This window comes from Podarcis liolepis (genome assembly GCF_965112155.1).
Source record: "Podarcis liolepis genome assembly, chromosome: 1".
Classification (NCBI taxonomy): Eukaryota; Metazoa; Chordata; class Lepidosauria; order Squamata; family Lacertidae; genus Podarcis; species Podarcis liolepis.
The window spans coordinates 47,126,841-47,145,739 of NC_139554.1; the positions used below are offsets into that span (position 1 = coordinate 47,126,841).

Consider the following 18,899-nt stretch of genomic DNA (forward strand, 5'->3'; position numbering starts at 1 on the left):
AAGTCTGATAGTGTTTGGTCCCAAAATATAGTCAACAACATGACTCAGAGCTATTCTGCATTACTGCAAAGGACAACTCCTGGGTCTTTTCCACAGCAGATCTGGTGGTAACTTTAATCTGTTTTAGTATTTTAACTTTTGTATGTTTTAAAATATGGTTGTAATTTTTTCTTGGTTTCACTTGATTTGTAAATCACTTTGAGGTGTTGTTTTGTTTTGTTTTTGACAAACAAGCAGTGTATAAATTTTACTAAACAAACAAACAAATGATCTTTCAGGCCTCAACTTCTTATCTAACACGGATTTATCAAATTAACAGACATGGCAGTCACTACCAGTTCAACAGCTAGCAGGCAACTATTCTTGGGGCGCTCCTAGACTGCCATGATTTTCAGGTGGGATTCAATCAGATGCTGGAAAATTCAAGTTGTGCAGTTAATGGCGATTTGGTGCTCTTGTGCAACTAATCAGCTCTTCCCGCAAAACCCAGACGTTTTGCTGCAAGGAAAATGATATTAAAACACACCAGAAAGTGTTGAATATAAGTAATGCAAAACAATCTAAATGCACTTCATACACGCTCCGAAGTGCCCTGTCCTTAGGACGATTTCCAGTATCTTATATTAAACAGATTTGGCCACCTGAGCATGGATCAGAGCTTTGCTCCCAACAAACAATGCCCATCTTTTTCACATCAAAGATCTCAGTAATGAGTTTGATGTCGCATCAATATTCTCTTGATTGTTCAGCTCATCCTACTTAATAAAAGAGAGTTTCAATTTTCCACAGAATTTAGCAATTTTGTCTCCACAGTGTGAACACAGCATAATCCCAGCTCTTCTCTGTATGTAGCTTCCTGTATTGCATTAAAGTAGGAGATGAAGATCTGTATGCATTTGAGAGATACAGGTCTGGAATATATTTGTTCAGCAAGTGAGATGTATCTTGCTGTGCATCCCCTCCCACCTTCGAAAAAAAGGAATGCTTCCTTCACAATCTGCATAAGAACCATATTAGAAGAGGCCAAGTTAAATACTTCTGCCTTTAATTAAAAAAACGATGCACTGAACTTCTGGAGCCTGCAGAAAAGCAATATATCACAACAGCCAAGCCCTGAACATCCTGCTTGTATTCCATGTTGATCAGAATATGCTATTATTTAATTTTAAACACTGTAGTTTTACTATTTAAAAGTTAACAAAAAAACAATTTTAAAAACAAAACAAAAAAACAGACATCTTCCTGTATTTGAGCAATCCTTTCGGCAGTTTTCACCTTCCATAGGTACCCCCCTGGATGTGCTGGTTCCTGCCTGTTCTTTTGACAGCAGGACCCAAAATTGAAGCCTGCTGTCTGGATTGCTGAGCTGACACATGATGCCAATTAATGCATGACCGGAATGCCATTTTATGGGAGATGATGTGATTTCCATGAGACACTGCCACTGTGAATTTCACAGCAGCCTTGTATGAAGCATGTGTCATGTGCCGTGGCAGAATGAAAGAAAAAACTTTGAGGGTGGAGGGCACAGGAGGGGCAAAGAGCACTTTGGTTTTGAGAGATAATGGGTGCTTCCAGACATAATGACATGAGAAGACCCTGCTGGATCAGCACAGCGGCCCATCTCTTCCATCATCCTGTTCTCACAATCTCCAGCTAGATGCCTGTGGGAGGTTTGCAAACTACCTGAGCCCAAGAGAACTCTTCCTTTCTGTGGTTTGCAGCAGCTGCTATTCAGAAGCATTACTGCCTCTGACCAGGTAAGTGGAGCAGAGCCACCATGAGCTAAATGTGAAAAACGGGTCATTTAGATATCCCAAATGGATCATTGCCAACAGCTGGGGTTTTTTTACATAGCAGATTTTCCATGGGAAGGGTAAATCTGGATAATACTACTACTAATAATAATGGGACGCAGATGGCGCTGTGGGTTAAACCACAGAGCCTAGGACTTGCTGATCAGAAGGTCAGCGGTTCAAATCTGTGACGGGGTGAGCTCCCTTTGGTCGGTCCCTGCTCCTGCCAACTTAGCAGTTCGAAAGCACATCAAAGTGCAAGTAGATAAATACGTACCACTCCGGCAGGAAGGTAAACGGCGTTTCTGTGCGCTGCTCTGGTTCACCAGAAGTGGCTTGGTCATGCTGGCCACATGACCCGGAAGCTGTACGCCAGCTCCCTCGGCCAATAAAGCGAGATGAGCGCCGCAACCCCAGACTTGGTCACAGCTGGACCTAATGGTCAGGGGTCCCTTTACCTTTACCTTTACTCTGTTCTAATGCTGGACTAGATGAAGATGGTGGTAGTAGTGATGATGATGATGATGATGATGATGATAATAATAATAATAATAATAAGCCTGTATTCCGCATAAAGCACCTGCCTGAATGTACCCCTCCAAAAAAGAGAGAAAAAAATGTTTCTCTCTTGAAACACTAGAATTGGACAAGTGAGCCAATTAAACTGGTTTAGTTCAAACAAAAACAAGTATTTCTTCATGTACTTTACGGAAGCCTCAGCTGTAAGGTGCTGTAAAAAGGCCAGTAGCTTAAATGGCTTTTTAAAAGACCAGGCCTAATTAAAACAGGAGAGCTCTACCAATAGCAATAGGATTGTCTCACAGCTAAATGAAATCTCCGTATTCAGAGGCTGCAGAGATGGCCATCCCTCTTGCGAGTTGTCGCTGGCATTTGAATATCCAGGGTCTCAGACAGGCTGCTGCTTGGAATAGACAGAGTTTGGGTCTTATCGATCACCAGGGCAAATACAAGTTACTCTCTGCAAATACCATTTGCCTTATGCTACTTTTTAAAGTCTCCCCCACGTCTTCAGCTCTGAAATAGCTACCTCATATTCTCTCTCTCTCTCTCTCTCTCTCTCTCTCTCTCTCTCTGGCTGGGAATTCAGTTTCCCCTCCAGGGTACTGAAGGCAGCAGAGTGAAGATAACAAGGCTTGTGTGATCACTGTGGAGCCTGCATGTAAGCAGCTAGAGGAAAAGAAGATGGAATATTTACAAGGCACTCTATTGGCTGAGTCAAGAAGATGGTGTATTGATCTCATGGGAAGGGCTGCAGCTCAGCGGTAGATGCATGCAGAAGGCCTCCACTTCAGTTCCTAGCATCTCCATGTACCTGTCTTGAAACTCCCTGGAGAGCTACTGCCAGGCTGAGTGGACAATACTGAGTTAGATAGACCAGTGGTCTGGTTCATCTTAAGACAGTTTCCTTTGTTCCTAGGTCCTGCTTGACTCCAGGATCAGTTTTCTGTGGCCCTTCCTTGCAAATGAGGATGCTGCCTTTGTACAAGAACCAGCAGAGAGGTTATATTGGCTCCATCTCAGCCTGACTTTCCTCCTCCTCCTCAGTACTGACTCTGGGGAGCTTGTGGTCTAAAAGCAAAACGGCAACCCTGCTTGTTTCTCACTCAGTTGTGCGTTGTGCACACAAGCTGGCATTTTGTTCAGGGAAATCTCCAAATCAACCTGTCTTCCTACTCCTGTTCTGTGGCTGAGTAACAGACATTAACAACTGATGGCAGGAAACTGAACACACAACCGCATGACAAAGGCCGAGGGGACTGGGATAGTGTTCACAGTCTTTCTGGTGATTTGAGGATCCTCTAAAAGACGGCACAGAGCCTTGTATCCAATTTCCTGTTCTTTTACTACTCTGTGCATGTCAGCTGAAGCCACTGCCTGTCATTATCAGACAATCCATCATATTAAAACAAGGGGGCTGGGGAAATGAATGCCTTGTAGCTTTTGAAAAGACATAGGCCCATGAAACTGTAATTCCATCTCATGCTCAGGCACGACTCCTGCCCACGGTGGGCTACTAGCTCTCTGTACACAAAGGGTGCTTCCATGCTGCCACTGTTTCCAGGTGGAATTTGAATTTCACTACAAATGTCCCAGTCCTCAAACACTCTGCACTTCACTCAGGAGAAAGCTGTACTCGCAGAGCTCAGGCGATGCCGGATTTTGGCATCAATGTTGGCCCTTGTGGAAAGATAGCTACCCAGGTAGGAGAAGTGATCAATATTTTCCAACATTACACCGTTAAGTTGGATTTGTGGCGCTACAGAGGGGTTATTTTGTGCTTGCTGGTGCAGCACTTAGGTTTTCTGGATGTTGAGTGATAGGCCAAGATTTTGGTAAGCTTCTGCGAAGCTATATAGGATGGTTTGGAGGTCATCCTTTGAGCGTGCGCACACTATGTTGTCACCAGCATACTGAAGCTCTATGATGGAAGTTATGGAAAACTTACTCTTTGCTCTTGACGGCTTATCTCACAAGGATCATAGGAACATTCAAACCCACTCACCACAACAAGGTTATGATCCAGCGAGTGAGGTATTGGTAGTAAGCCTTCTAGAAATACTGTGGTGATGATGTGTGCATTTAAGGTTCAGTCAATGGACCTCCTTCATAATTTATAATAGCAATTCTTCTCTGGGAAAGAAATTCTCACCCCTCTTTGCTCAGCACCCCACAGGGTAACATACATAAAACTCCTTGCACGTTTCCATAATGGAGGTTAGCGGAGTGACTTGTCAGAGCGAGAACAAATTTGCAGCTGTGATTGCATTGACGACATTGAGGTTTTAGGTCTCCACCTTTCACGGTGAAAATTGCACTTATAAAATTAAGCAGCAATTTCACACATCTTGATATACTATGAAAATGATTAGCCACGGCAGCAGCTGGAGAGAGCGAAAGCGGGAAGGAGCCTGCCATGATACGGTTCCCTCGAATGATTTTTGTTTTCCGTATGAATTCAATATTGCCAGGCTCTACAGAGGGAAGGTGTGTATCTGCTCACAGACGACGTCACTTTGGATGTCAAAGTCATAATTAGTGGTGGCAAGGCAGCTTTTCTGCTGCTGGGGCTAACAATTCTGACCCTGCAGATGCAAGCACTAGGGAAGAATGGAAGAATTGGTTGGGAAAATTCACATTACGATAACACATACCTGAATTTTGGTAACACAATCTCTGTTAAGAAAGTTTGTTCGGCAATACATTTTTTTCAGATGTGGGTCAGACATGAGTTTGTTGATACTGCCTAATAATAATAATATTAATAATAATAGGGGCCAGATGTCAGGCAGCAATGTTCAAGGCCATGTTAGGAATATGTGTATGTTGTCTGGGAGGAAGCAAGACCTGTTTTTCTCAGGCAAAGTGTTATTCAAAAGGCATCAGAAGGAAATGTTTCAAAATTGATGAATGATGATTATAGTTAAGATAAAAGAGGATTCACTCTACTTAACTATTTTGAGGACAGGTTGTAACAAAGTATAAAAGCCATAGCAGAAACTGGTAATTGAACAGGTAATGTGTAGGGAGAAGGCATTTTGAAATTATAAATGGAAAAGTTATTTTTTTGGGAGCAGCAAAGGAGGCAGGAAAATCGGGGTGGGGGGGAGTCAGCTTTTAAATCTGTATTGAATTTGTATAGAAAATCAATTAAATAATTGGAATAATAATAATAATAATAATAATAATAATAATAATAATAATAATATGATGCTGCTCATCCGAATGGGTTGACTCAGCCACTCTGGGCAGCTCCCAACAAAATATTTAAAGCATCAAACATTAAAAACTTCCCAATACAGGGCTGCCATCAGATATCTTCATTTATTGCATTCAGATGTTTTCTAAAAGTCAGATAGTTGTTTATTTCCTTGGCATCTGATGGAAGGGCATTCCACAGAGTGGGTACCACTACCAAGAAGGCTCTCTGCCTGGTTCCCTGTAACTTCACTTCTCACAATAAGGGAACCATCAGAAGGCCCTCAGAGCTGGATCTCACCCCAGTGGGGGACCACTGAAACAAATTCTAATGAAACAGCTTCTATTAATTGGCTGGCCAGCTTTCACACACACCCTTTTTTTCCTTGCAAATTTCCTATTGCTTTTAATAGTTTTGAGTCAAACAGGAATTCACCAGGTGAAAGTTTTCAGAGTATGCCAGAAAAAGTCTGTCTATAATGGGAAATGTCCATCTTGCACACCTCCCGTTAAATAGCAGTGAGACCAGACGCTCTCGCATGCATGCAATAAATCCGCTCTATGGCTGCCTCCACGGCTGCCTCATATAGGCCTCACAAAGTGCCCAGTGCGCTGTAAGAATCCTTCTTAATAATAACCCAACATTGAATTACTCCTGCGCCGTGTTCCAGTATCTAGTGCTAAAACTGGAAAAGGCAAGTAAGTGTCATCATCACAGGAAACTGCTGTGCTGAGATGAAGAGGGAGTTGGAAGAAAACAGAGAAGCGAAACTGCTCATCCCTTTAGCGCTTACATTTTAAAGATTTTTTTTTAAAGAAATAAGCAAAACCACAGCTGCTGCTGTTATTACCTTAGACACATCCATCAATAAAAGGCATACCGAGAGACAGGCAAAAGCAGAAAAATTGGCTCTGTGCCACAGATCCACTGAAACAGTCATAATACAAATATCTGCCATATAAATGTTTATGTCCCAACACCCAAAACGAACCATGACTCCCAGGTACCAGTTCATGGTTTAACAGGTTAGTGGCTTCCATCAGAAATCTAAGAAAAAAGCAAGATAGCAGAGAAGGAAAAGGGGACTTGACATAGAGCAACAGTGAGACACCAGGATAGGAATGGGTTTCCAGCTAAGTAGTGCAGCACATCATTTGCATGCAGAAGGTCTCAGGTACCAGGTAACCCCTTCCTGGCTTGTTGGGCCTACCAAAACCTCCCAGGGATCTACCAGTAGATTGCGATCGACCTGTTGGACATCCCTGGGTTAGAGCGTTGGACTAGGACCTGGGAGACCAGGGCTGAAATCTCCACTTGGTGACCTTGGGCCTGTCACTCACTCTCAGCCTAACCTACCCTACAGGGTTGTTGTGGGGATAATATGGGGGGGGGGGAACTATGGATGCCACCTTGAGCCCCTTGGAGGAAAGGTGGGATATAATAATTGAATGAGCTAGCTAGCTAGACAGACAGATAAGATTGCATCCAGGGGATTCAACGAGATGATCCTCAGGGGTTCCTTCCAGCTCTACCATTCTATGAGTCTAGGTTAATTAAGATTTGATAGAATGATTAATTCTTACCTCTTTCTATTTGTTCATCTGTTGTCAAGATTCAAAAGCTTCTTTGGGGATTTGCAGAGATGGTGCCTCAGGATGTGTCTTGATTAATGTTCTGCCTCTGGTATTTGGATGGTGGAAGATGCTGCTACCTTTGTGGGCTCAGGTAGGGCTTTAGCGTCAGCCAACTTCCTGGAAAAGAGCCAACCGGCATTAGAGATGCAAAAGCCTATCAGGAGTTCTCCATTCTGTGTCACAGCAAAACGCAGCATTTATCAAGGCTTGATTATGGCGAAAAAATGCATTTTAAAATTGCTTATGTAAGAGTATCCTTTAATCATTTACACTTAATAATAATAATAATAATAATAATAATAATAATAATAATAATAATTTATTTATACCCCGCCCATCTGGCTGGGTTTCCCCAGCCACTCTGGGCGGCTTCCAAAAGAATATTAAAATACTGTGATACATCAAACATTAAAAGCTTCCCTAAACAGGGCTGCCTTCAGATGTCTTCTAAAAGTCTGGTAGTTGTTGTTCTCTTTGACATCTGGTGGGAGGGCATTCCACAGGGAGGGCGCCACTACCGAGAAGGCCCTCTGCCTGGTTCCCTGTAACTTGGCTTCTCGCAGTGAGGGAACCGCCAGAAGGCCCTCGGTGCTGGACCTCAGTATCCGGGTAGAACAATGGAGGTGGAGACGCTCCTTCAGGTATACTGGACCGAGGCCGTTTAGGGCTTTAAAGGTCAGCACCAACACTTTGAATTGTGCTCGGAAACGTACTGGGAGCCAATGTAGGTCTTTCAAGACCGGTGTTATATGGTCTCGGCGGCCGCTCCCAGTCACCAGTCTGGCTGCTGCATTCTGGATTAGTTGTAGTTTCCGGGTCACCTTCAAAGGTAGCCCCACATAGAGCGCATTGCAGTAGTCCAAGCAGGAGATAACCAGAGCATGCACCACTCTGGCGAGGCAGTCCGCGGGCAGATAGGGTCTCAGCCTACGTACCAGATGGAGCTGGTACACAGCTGCCCTGGACACGGATTTAACCCAGGCTGCGCACCTGGTCCTTCAGAGGCACAGTTACCCCATTCAGGACCAGGGAATCCTCCACACCTGCCCGCCTCCTGTCCCCCAGAAACAGTACTTCTGTCTTGTCAGGATTCAATCTCAATCTGTTTGCCGCCATCCATCCTCCAACTGCCTCCAGACACTCACACAGGACCGTCACCGCCTTCACTGGTTCTGATTTGAAAGAGAGGTAGAGCTGGGTATCATCCGCATACTGATGAACACCCAGCCCAAACCCCCTGATGATCTCTCCCAGCGGCTGCATGTAGATGTTGAAAAGCATGGGAGAGGACAGAACCCTGAGGCACCCCACAAGTGAGAGCCCAGGGGTCTGAACACTCATCCCCCACCACCACTTTCTGAACACGGCCCAGGAGGAAGGAGCGAAACCACTGTATAACAGTACCCCCAGCTCCCAGCCCCTCAAGACGGTCCAGAAGGATGTTATGGTCGATGGTATCAAACGCCGCTGAGAGATCCAGCAGAACTAGGAAACAGCTCTCACCTTTGTCCCTAGCCCGCCGGAGATCATCAACCAGTGCGACCAAGGCAGTTTCAGTCCCGTGATGAGGCCTGAATCCCGACTGGAAGGGATCCAAATGGTCCGTTTCTTCCAGGCGTGCCTGGAGTTGTTCAGCAACCACTCGCTCAATCACCTTGCCCAAGAATGGAAGATTTGAGACTGGGTGATAGTTGGCCATCGTGGCCACATCTAAAGATGGTTTTTTAAGAAGCGGTTTAATAACCGCCTCTTTCAGTGGGTCTGGGAAGGCTCCCTCATGGAGAGAAGCATTCACCACCCCACGAAGCCCATCGCCCAGTCCTTCCCGGATAGCTTTTATAAGCCAGGATGGACAAGGATCAAGGAGACAGGTGGTTGGTTTCACTCGTCCAAGCAGCCTGTCCACATCCTCGGAGGTAACAGATTGGAATTGATCCCACGCAATTTGACTAGACAGGACTCTAGCACTCTCCCGCCCTGGCCCTGCTCCCACGGTGGCGTCTACCTCTTCCCGAATCTGAGCGACTTTATCTGCAAAAAACTTTGCAAAATCATTGCAGGAGATCATGTGGCCCGTACTTGGGCCACCACTGGGACAGAAAGAAGATGCAATTCTAACCAGTGTGTCTGCTCTCGAGTGATATGGACTCAGATAATATTGGTGCTTTTTTTTTTTGCTTCGGGCCACTTTGGAAAAGTCTATTATTGCGATTGGGTATGGGTGTGTTTTTGACACCCACATCAAATACAGTTGCAACTCAAAAGTAAGTCCCATGGACTGCAGTTGGACACATACTCCCTGTATGTAGGATCAAAGTCTTAAGTGTCCAAAGGGCCCTTACCTGAATGTGGGGTAGTTTTACTCTTATTGTGGTTGTAATAAATTGTATCAATCTTAAAAAAAATAAATCTCTGTGGCTTATCTGCATACTCAAGGTGGTTATAGTAAAATACGTACCACCCATCAACTGCTGGCATATAGAGCGCTGTGTCTTGTGTCTGAATGTATCAACTGCTATAAATTTGGGCAGCTGGAAGAGGAGCCAGGGGAGGCAAAGCAATACAGGATCTTATGTGATCTCGTATTATTGTTCAATACGAACACACTTTGTGGATGTTGTAGCATTTTATGAAGTTGACAGGCAGGTTTTCATTTTACCTGTATTCTGCGCATAATGAACTCATAATAATAATAATAATAATAATAATAATAATAATAATAATAATAATTTATTTATACCCCGCCCATTTGGCTGGGTTTCCCCAGCCACTCTGGGCGGCTTCTAACAAAGTATTAAAATACAGTGGTCTGTTAAACATTAAGCTTCCCGAAACATTAGCTACATTTATCACTCTTTCTGGATATGCTATGCATATACATGAGAATTAATAAAGGATGCCCTTATTTATCTATGAGTCAAGGGTTTTTATGAATTTACCCTAAAACAAATTATCTTGGTGCAGAGCTAGCAAGAGGAGAGGTGTTCTGCTTTGCTGCTGGGTTGGGGTGGTCTCCCCCCCCCCCCTCCTGGCGGTGTGACAGGGCTTTGCACCAGCTTTTCCTGAATTGAGGAGCCAATGCAAAGCCCCACTGCTGGGGGGGGGGGGCGGCATCCAGAAAGGATCTCTGATACTCACCTCCTGCCCAGCGGGGGAGACTCCTTAAGTACTTTGCGCCCCCATACTGGGGCTTTTTTTTTTGCCTCAGGTGTTGAAATGCCTCAGGCCTCATTCTAGGTACAAGGTCTCTTACAGCACATGCCTATGCACTTCTACTCAGAAGTAAACCCCACTGAGTTCAGTGAGCATTTCCCCAGTTCCTACTCTCATTCCAAAGTATGAAGAACTCGGCATGTGTGGGAAAGTGCTAAGGCACAACAAACAACAGGGCTGAAAATAAATTTCCCAAGAAGGTGGGAAAAATACCAACATTAATAACAAATTATTAGGTTACGCAGAAATGGTTCTATTGACAAATAAACTAAGGGGTAATACTAAACAATCATTTGTTCAAAAATGGGATATGTCCAAGAGATATTTACAAAAATGTAACAGTGACATAACATCTACGGCAACGACCCTTGTGTAAAGTAAATATTAAGAAATAAGGAAAAATGGTATGACATGTTGTAAGAAAGTATTAGAAAATATATTAAGAGGAAGGTAATAATTATAAGTACATTCATTATTACAAACGTTAATTACATTGGGAAATGACGGGAAGTCTACTTTATTTTATTTTACTTTATCTTAGTTTAGTTTGAAAATATGTAGAAAGAGTTATCACTGTATGATATCTATGAATTTGAATAAAGGATTTAAAAAGAAAGAAAGAAAGAAAATAAATCTCCCTAACTTAAAGCAAAAATATAAAACATATGATGCCCCAATCCGGAGCTTCGTATGTTGTGCAGATGGAATGAACGGCCTACACTTAAGGATGCGTGACTCTGTCAATGTCTGTTTCTCATTTTCCCAGTCTTCGGCTCTCACCCTTCCTGATGTTTCAGCACATCGTAATGGCTAGCTGATGTCCCCCTTCCATTTAGTGACTAGGAAAGTCACTGCAAGGTGGAGGAGAGCCACATGCATGCTGAGGTGAAGGACTGTAATTCAGCTCACAGCTAGATGCACTTAAGACCCATTTATTTTATTAGAAATGAGCAGCGTGCGTCTCTGAATGAAACGGCAGGCACAACTGCGGCACTCCGTAGACATCCTCTGAAGGTCTCCAGCTCCCTTTCTCATCTCTGCTGTTCCTCCCATGGCGCCCTCCCTTTATGCTTAGAACTGCCTTCCAGGAAACCTGCACATCTCTCTTCCTCCAAATCCACCTTTTCCATGACACCTTTGGCATAACCTTCTAGATTCTGCCCTGCGGGTCTTGGGTAACCTGCGGTCCTCCAAATACTGTTAAACTACAAAGCCCATCATCCCTGGCCACTGGCCACACGAATCCAGCAACATTTGGGGTGGCCGCTGGTTCCCCAACACTGCTGTACTGTAACTAAGCATGACTGAAATGTGGCTGAAATAATGCACACTTCCCTTTGTCTTGCCTACCTCCACACATATGCCTTCTATGCTACACCACCAGTGTGGTATAGTGGTTAAGAACGGTGGACTCGTAATCTGGTGAACCGGGTTCGATTCCCCGCTCCTCCACATGCAGCTGCTGGGTGACCTTGGGCTAGTCACACTTCTCTGAAGTCTCTTAGCCCCACTTACCTCACAGAATGTTTCTTGTGGGGGAGGAAGGGAAAGGAGAATGTTAGCTGCTTTGAGACTCCTTAGGGTATTGATAAAGCAGGATATCAAATCCAAACTCCTCCTCTTCTTTTTCCTGCTTCCACTATTGTCCCCTTCTCTCTTTTCTTGTTCTGCATCCAAATATAGATGGTGGGCCCCTCAGAACCAGGACCCACTCTCTTTTCCTTGGAAACTGGACCACAGCTCAGTTTCCAGGTTGGCCTTCAAGATGGTCTGAGATCCCCGAGAGTGTTGCTCATCAGGGTAAAGCAGGCAGGCCTGAACCAGCTGGCCCATGAGGAGCTTCATGTTATGCAGCTCCCTAAGGCCTACGCGCATTGAAGACACGCCATCCAACTAAAACCAGCTCCATTGAAATGATTTTCCAGAGGCAGGCCTTTCACTGGTTTTCAGAAGAGGTTTTGGAATGCCACCAGTGCTTTTCCCCCCTGGGGGTACTCAAGGGTACGCAGTATGTACACCCCCCCCCCAAATGTTAAAAGTGTGGCACTTACTGTAACAACTTCATGGTGAATATTGGCACCTCTTTCTTTCTTTCTAAAAAAAAGCACTGGATGCTGCAATGATACATATTAGCTCCTGAATCTCATGCAAGGACAATGTTGCTGCTGAAGTCATTTAGGCTTGGCCAGAATAGCCTGCAATGGCCGTCAAACAGGGGAAGCCCCTGCAATGGGCTTGAGGCTCTGCAAGAGTTTCCCCTTAAGGGAAAGCCCTTGCAAAGCCTTGCTGCCTGGCAGTGGGAGGCAAACTCTGCAAGGGCATCCAGCAGGCCCCCCTCTCGCTGAACCTCGGTGAGAGGGGATGTTCCGGAGAGCTTTGCCATTGGACCCCCTCCAACCCTAAAGGTGGTGGGAGACCAGTAGCAAAGCAGAGCTGCTCCAGCGGCAGTGGTTGGGCAGGCAGGATGCCGCCTCTTGCTTTTCCGCCACCTGAGGCAGCTTCACCCTGCCCCATCTGTGGGCTGGCTCTGCTGTCAAAAATAACCAGTTTGGATGTAACCCAACTTTGCAGGACATTTCTTTTTATTAATGCTTCCATTTGGGTAGTAGAAGCTCAGGTATCTGCACACACAAGAGGTCAGAGTTGGGAAACCATGAACACAAAGCCCAAGGGAATATAGTTAAGTTTCAAAGCAAGTTCTACAGCCACATGTGAGATGGGAGGAAAGAGAAATCCTTGTAACTATTTGACACGCATTGATGTGCTTGGTTGCGGAGATGAGTTGAAATGAAACATCTGCGCATCTCAAATCACTGTCTGTCTTAGCATACTGCTGCAGCTGCAAAACACATCTGGAGTCCTGCTTCCGCCGACAAGAATTATGTATCTTTGTGCCTCAACCTACTTTCTGCTCCTGCTTGGAATTATTAAAGACACCTAGCGCTGTTTACAAAGCACTAAAAATAAGAGGCTGAAACCACAGAGCATCTTCATTTCAAAACTAAAAACTGATAAACTAATGCAAGCTAAGATGGCGGTGCTTTTGCACAGCTCCCATTCATTTCTAGGGGGCCTGGGCAGGAGAACTTCCCCGTGGATCTCTATAAAGTAGCCTTTAAAGCAGGGATCACCCCATGCCAAGCGGCAGGCCTCTTGGAACGGACTGATGCCATGCTTGCTCATGGCAAATTTAGAGGCAATTACAGGCAGCGGGGTGGAGATCTGCTCATGGTCTCCAGTTGCAAAACTCAAAAGCTATCATTCTCCTCCAGGCGGATGGAACCCACAGTTTGAAGCCTGGTCATTTGTCACTGAAGCCAAACAGCAATTTGTGAGGCAGTGGGTCATATTTTTAGCTTCCAAATGGTTGCTGCTGCCTCCCAAGTAGTTATTTGACTTCGGTTAAGAAAGATGACTGGGCGCATTCCCACCAACTCCACCACGGCCACATGAACAGGCTGCATCCAACCGATTCCCAAAAGCCAACACGGATTCTGCCTAAGCAGTTTTCAGCAGCTATATTTATTCTCTCTCAGATGTCCTTGGCAGATACTTCCAACCGAATGAAAGATTTGGGTTAGTTTGGGGTTTTGTTTTTCTACTTCTGAAAAAATAATAATATTCCAAGGGTCAGATCTTGTTCTCCCCCCTCCTTTTGCTACCCCCAATATAGAAGGTGCAAAGTCAAAGCCACATAACTAAAAGGGGAGGAGGGGAGAATCTCTGCCCCCCCCGGGGGTCTCCACTCATCTGACTGTCCATCCATTCGTCCGTCCGTTGGAGAGAGGCAGCCCATTCATGTATTTATTTTGCGCGGGGCTTGCCTGTGGTTCCCTGCGCTTCAAAGTACACAATCCGAAAAGCCCCCCCCCCCGCAGCGTTGCGAAGGATAAATATGCATGGCTTGTAATTCGGTTGCAGTTCTTGCTCCCAGCTGATAGGGTGACGTGGAGTTTGGAGAGGCTCGCAGATTGGCTTTTTGATTTGGCTTCTCTGCTGCAGTTGTGCACAAGGCTGGCTGGGTCTGCCTCTCATCCAGAAAGCAAGCAGGCGCCGAGGTTGGCCCGCTTGCTGTCTTGCCAGGCTGCGAAGTCTCCCTCTCTCTCTTCTGAAGCACCAGGGATGGTGTGAGGAGAAGCCCACCCTGCTGTCTATTTTCTTTTGGAAGAGGCGGGGTGTGCCGCCACCACCACCACCTCCCTCCCAACCACCCCCGCCCTCCTCGCTCGCCCACCTTATCTTCATCTCCACTGTGCCTCCCTCCCTCCCCTCTCCAAATTACTCTGCACACACCACCGAGCATAAGCGAGGCCGGGCGGTGGGGAGGGGGAATCGCCCGTGTTTTTTAAACCCACGCACTTCCCCCTTTTTCAAATGCACTTCCCCACGCGCAGCGGTGGAAGAGGAGCTCGGTCCACCGGCGAGCCAGGCAAGTTGGATTGACATGCCAAGGAGGCCCCCCCTCGCGCCCTCTCCGCTCCACACCTCACCATCCTCCCTCCTGTCCTGGCAACGATCGGGCACGAGATGCAATGAGATCGCTTTAGAGAACCGGAAGGATCTGTAAACTGGGGAGCAAGGAGGACCCCCGCCCCCCGCAAAGAATCAGAAAGGTAAGTGGCAGAGGTCCATTCCCATTTCACTGTAAACAAAATATGCAGGTTTGTGGCTGGGAAGTCCTAGTTTCGCTACTGCATGCGAATTCCTATATAGTTGCGTGTGTGTATGTGTGCGTTTAGGGAGAGGAGAGGGAAGGGTCTCCTTGCAAAAAGCAAGCCCCCCATCAGGAAATTGCTGGATCAGATGTTGCAAATGCAAACAGGAGGGCCGTTTCCCTGCTTGGAGGATGGAGCTGTCGCTTGCCTGCGTGTGAGGCTGTGCATTTATGAGTGTGTGTGTGTGTGTGTGTGTTGCACATGCATATGGAGATAAGCCGGGTGCTGCAGCCTCGCATCCTAGTTTTGCACGCAGACCGTTTGAAGGAGCCGGAGGAAATTGCAGGGAAGGAGGGGATCTGCTCGGGGTTTGTGCTCCGTCAGAAGGTGCATGGAAGCAGGCTGCCCCTGCTCGCTTTTGCCTGCCGCTCTCCAAACTCTCCTGCCACCCCACCCCCTCGCCGTAGCGGCTTTTGCGCGGGGATCAGGAGAGAGGCTGGGTGGGGGCGGTGAGATTTTAATATAATAACAAGCCGGCAAGGGCTCCGGCGAGAAGCGTGCAGGGCGCTCCGTTTCACAGCCAAAACCCGGGGATTCCTTGATTCCTTCCTGCCGAACTTGCTGACAGCCTTTTGGAACAGATGCAGGAGGGAAGGGCGAGAGAGGTGGCTCAGTGCAGGAGGTGAGGGGAGACGAGGATTTGGATTTTTTTCCCCGGGGTGGGAAGGGAAGGGAAGGGAAGGGAGGCAGGAGCAATGGGCAGAATAGATGCCTTTAATGCAGTGGCCATAAATTTCTTTTTCTCTCCCCAAACGCCCTATTTGGGTCTTGTTTGGGTCTGGAGCCATAGCTAAGAGCTTTGCACAAAAAGTGGCGCAAACGGAGACCCCATAAACCAATCGACTTGTTCCTTAAAAAAAACAGCGATCGTGCTGGGATCACTCCACAGAACATCTAGATGTCTGTTTTAATGGCCGAGGAGGGGTTGTTCGGGTAGACAGAAGGGCCGGCTGCAGTTCAAGGAAAAGGGATTTCCAGCCGCTGTTTGGCCTCGGGACCCATTTCAAAATGAAAGCAAAGGAAGCCCTTGCAGGCAAGCCCCCCCCCCGCAATCTTCCCATGTGTTTGCGCGGGTCTCCCTTTCCCCCCTCGACTTGCGCGATTAATCTTAGGCAGCTGTCGTGCTCCATCCACTACCGCCGAGATCTTGTTTACCTCGGTTTTCAAATATAGCTCCTGCGCCATCCACTTTCCTAAATAGGGCAAGGAGGGCAGTTCACTTTGTAGGAACGGGAGGCGAGGGGGCGGACGGGGATCGTGGCTGCTTCCCGGAAGGGGCTCACACCTTGCCCCTTCCTGGCTTGTTGGGCCTACCAAGCCCATTCTCTCTTTTCCTTAAAAAAAAACAAAAAACAAAAAACACACCAAAATGTCAGGAGGGAGAACCGGGGCCAAAGAGCCCCCAAGCCTAGGGTGAAAAATCACGTGTATGCCCCCAACCCTTTTTCAATAAGGGGTTTATCCAGTTAAAAATAAGGGACACTTGTAGATCAGGTGCTTCTCTTTGGAAGTGTAGTGCTGCTGCCTTATGCAGGAATAAATGAAAATATATACAGGTTAAGTTTTTTTTTATGCTAAGGGCCAATTTTGAAAAATTAACACAGGAACAAATATTAGTTATTGTTTGTCTCTTCTGAAATGTGGTGTTTCCCCCTTCCTCTGCAGATTCTGAAAATGCACATTTGTCCTATCCTGACAGGACCATTTCCCTTTAACGAGAAGCATGCAAATGTGGTTCTTAGTTTGCCTGGCATGGCTCTGTCCTGTAGAACAGTCCTAAATAACACAGCTCTCAATGGAAAATGAAAGAAGAGAGATATTTGAAGAAGGGTTTTCTGGTGGGACCAAGATTGCATTGCTTGCTACTTCTTAATTCCGATGGTTATTCTACGTGGCCGTTTTTAGAATATAGTGGTTATGTGGTGGAGTCACCACAAACCTGACTTTGGCGTGGCACCTTGGGGAGTTCTTTGGTAGACGTGTACTGAGATTGTAGATCCACACATCCCGATTCCATCTGCCTTTTGGAAAGCTTTTCAGGTAATGTGTACACTGACTTTAACTAAACTTGCTGTGGTATTTTCTTTGGAAAGGACAAACTTCCAAAGCAGTGGAAATAAAACCAGCCTTCTCTGTATAGCCTGCACTCTGTTTGCTCGGGGTACCTGAGAATGCTTTCTGATTTAATCCATCTTCATAATTAGCCCGTAATGGAAGGTCACCTGTTATCAGTTGGGAGGTAGACCAAGAAAAATGATCAAGGCTGCCTACTGGCATCCAAACCCACTTCCTTTTAGTTCAACCCTCTAGTGCAGAACAACACTGGGTTTCTCTTCTGTTGTTCTCATTGGTTGCTTGCTAATAATCCATCCCTTGGATGGACTGAGACTGGAGGAACTCAAGTGGCTGAAATTCTGTGCAGTTGGAACAGGATGATTCCCTCCTAGTCAGTAAAAGTTTCATTCATGAGAAGCTAGGCTTTAGATATTTTTTTCATTTGTTTTTCTGCATTGACTGATAAAAGTATCCATTTGCTGTAACTCTGTAATTTCAGCGAACCTTTGGTGTAACACTGCAATTTCACATGGTGGCTATAACTAGCCAGTGTCCCACAATTATGGGAGTGGACCTTCTTTTCTGTGGGAAGGCTCTGTTCTTCAATTAGACACTGCTAGATGGTAGAAGATGTACTTAGTGGGGATCATGTGTGTGTTGCATGATTAAAGGACAAAATCTGAATTAAAGAGGAAAGCTTTGAGTTGAGCAAGTTAAAAGGAATGATTTGTGGGATTCCACTTATGTACCCACCAATACTTTGTGACGTGACCTTGGACAAGTCACTCAAGCTTCTTCTGCGTTCTTGAGAGTAACCAGCCTGATATTTCTCTACTGCAGAGTGAAAGAGGGGGAACTGAAATCTATTCAGTAGAGGTTACATGTGTGTTTAGCACAGCAGCAAAATATAAATGCTAATTTCAGGGTAAGAAAATGCCATATTCAGGTACTCCAAAAGCTGGGAGCCAAGAAAGCTCTGGTAATGGCTGGGTCAGCTCCATGCTTGAGTGAGGTCCTCAACAATGTGGGTTCCCACTTACATTGATGGCCATTCTCCCTTAGGCATACTTGGAAGAAGTGGCAGCAGTGCTCCAAGACTGGCTCGGAGCTGGCATTTCAGTATCTCACAGTGTCCCATGGCACCAGACATAGTGTCACGCTTGTGCTTTTATGGGAAATTGAAGTGGGGGCCCCAGAGCACATGTCTGTTCTGGGGTACCCTGGCAATTGCTGATGTCTAGCCAGGACAACAGCATATTAAAGCTGTTGCTATCCGTGGCGTGCGCTGGATAGGCTTTAGCCAGAGAGACATTGGTCAATTGTTTCTGTTGACAGCTCTTTTATTGGTATTGGGTGAATAATTTCATTTATTTGTAAAGAGTAATGAGCAACCCTCTGCAGCTTCCCTGGATGCTCTAACAGCAAAGACATTAGCAACCATGGAGGCAATGGAATTTTTATGTGTTTGGTAACACCACAAGACCAGCTGGAGTTCTCTGGTTTTATGGCTGCTGGACAAGTTCCTGATAACATTAGATTGTGGATCACACTATGTGGAGGAATAGGAGACACTACCCTTTTTGCATTTTTTTCTGACAGCAGCAGAGTAACACACTCAAAGCCACCCACCCCAGACATATATACCATGTTTGCATTCTCATGATGTGCATCCTGTTTAGGTCATTTAAATGTACATACCTATATAATAAACATTTGTCTCTTCACTTACCAGTGAGAATGTCCTTCCAATAGACTGAAGATCTGCCTA

The 18,899-nt window shown here is 45.8% G+C and overlaps 1 protein-coding gene across 3 annotated transcripts in view; it reads left to right on the forward strand.

The window, feature by feature from the left end:
- The first annotated feature begins 14,323 nt into the window (after window positions 1–14,323).
- The window catches only part of SLC8A3 (solute carrier family 8 member A3), a 165,846-nt gene continuing 161,270 nt past the window's right edge, over window positions 14,324–18,899 (forward strand). Inside the window, exon 1 of one of the 3 annotated variants that reach the window (XM_083506695.1) lies at window positions 14,324–14,974. The gene's annotated coding sequence lies outside the window, so the exon portion shown is untranslated. Of the gene's footprint in view, window positions 14,975–15,548; window positions 15,699–18,899 lie in introns of those variants that run through there. The other 2 variants (XM_083506697.1, XM_083506696.1) reach the window with 2 other exon arrangements.